Here is a 2,204-nt window from a genome sequence, read left to right on the forward strand (position 1 = left end):
CACCACAGTGCAATCGAGTTAGAACTCAGAATTCAGAAACTAACTCAGAACCACACAGCTTCATGGAAACTGAACAACTGGCTCTTGAATGTTGACTGGATAAACAATGAAACAAAGGCAGAAATAAAGATGTTCTTTGAAACCAATGAGAACGAAGACACAACATACCAGAATCTCTGGGACATATTTAAAGCAGTGTCTAGAGAAACATATAGAGCAATAAATGCCCACATGAGAAGCAAGGAGAGATCTAAAATCGACACCCTATCATCAAAATTAAAAGAGCTAGAGGAGTAAGATCAAAAAAACTAAAAACCTAGCAGAAGACAGGAAATAACTAAGATCAGAGCAGAACTGAAGGAGACAGAAACACAAAAACCCTTCAAAAAAATCAATAAATCCAGGAGCTGGTTTTTTGAAAAGATCAACAAAATAGACAGACCACTAGCCAGATTAATAGAAAAGAAAAGAGAGAATAACGAAATAGATGCAATAAAAAACGATAAAGGGGATATTACCACAGATTCCACAGAAATACAAACCATCATCAGAGATTATTACAAACAACTCTATGGACATAAACTAGTAAACCTGAAAGAAATGGATAAATTCCTGGACACTTGCCTCCTCCCAAGCCTAAACTAGGAAGAAGTCGCAACTCTGAATAGACCAATAACAAGGGCAGAAGTTGAGGCAGCAATTAATTGCCTACCCACCAAAAAAAGCTCAGGTCCAGGTGACATGATTGTATATTTAGAAGACCTCATCGTCTCAGCCAAAATCTCCTGAAACTGATAAGCAACTTCGGCAAAGTCTCAGGATACAAAATCAATGTGCAAAACTCACAAGCATTCCTATACACCAATAACAGACTTAAAGAGAGCCAAATCAAGAACAAACTGCCATTCACAATTGCTACAAAGAGAACAAAATACCTAGGAATACAACTAACAAGGAACGTAAAGGACCTCTTCAAGGAGAACTACAAGACACTGCTCAACGAAATAAGAGAGGACACAAACAGATGGAGAAACATTCCATGCTCATGGTTAGGAACAATCAATATCGTGAAAATGGCCATACTGCCCAAAGTAATTTACAGATTCAATGCTATCCCCATCAAGCTACCAATGACCTTCTTCACAGAACTGGAAAAAACCACCTTAAACTTCATATGGAACCAAAAGAGAGCCCGCATAGCCAAGTCAATTCTAAGCAAAAAGAAGAAAGCTGGAGGCATCACACTATCAGACTTCAAACTATACTATAAGGCTACAGTAATCAAAACAGCATGGTACTGGTACCAAAACAGAGATATAGACCAATGGAACAGAATAGAGGTCTTGGAGGCAACACAACACATCTACAACCACCTGATCTTTGACAAACCTGACAAAAACAAGCAATGGGGAGAGGATTCCCTGTTTAATAAATGGTGTTGGGAAAGCTGGCTAGCCATGTGCAGAAAGCAGAAACTGGACCCCTTCCTGACACCTTACACTAAAATTAACTCCAGATGGATTAAAGACTTAAACACAAGACCTAAAACCATAAAAACCCTAGAAGAAAATCTAGGCAAAACCATTCAGGACATAGGTGTAGGCAAGGACTTCATGACTGAAACACGAAAAGCATTGGCAACAAAAGTCAAAACAGACAAATAGGACCTAATCAAACTCCACAGCTTCTGCACAGCAAAAGAAACAGTCATTAGCGTGAATCGGCAACCAACAGAATGGAAAAAATTTTTGCAATCTACCCATCTGACAAAGTGCTGATAGCCAGAATCTACAAAGAACTAAAACAGATTTACAAAAAAAAACCAAACAAGCCCATTCAAAAGGGAGCGAAGGATATGAACAGACACTTTACAAAAGAAGACCTACATGAGGCCAACGAACATGAAAAAATGCTCATCATCACTGGTCATTAGAGAAATGCAAATCAAAACTACATTGAGATACCATCTCACACCAGTTAGAATGGTGGTCATTAAAAAATCTGGAGACAACAGATGCTGGAGAGGATGTGGAGAAATAGGAACACTTTTACACTGTTGGTGGGAGTATAAATTAGTTCAACCATTGTGGAAGACAGTGTGGTGATTCTTCAAGGACTTAGAAATAGAAATTCCACTTGACCCAGCATTCCCATTACTGACTATATATCCAAAGAATTAAAAATCGTTCTACTATAAGGACACA

Source organism: Sapajus apella, unplaced genomic scaffold (genome assembly GCF_009761245.1).
Source record: "Sapajus apella isolate SASKATOON/1434 unplaced genomic scaffold, GSC_monkey_1.0 scaffold45, whole genome shotgun sequence".
Taxonomy (NCBI): domain Eukaryota; kingdom Metazoa; phylum Chordata; class Mammalia; order Primates; family Cebidae; genus Sapajus; species Sapajus apella.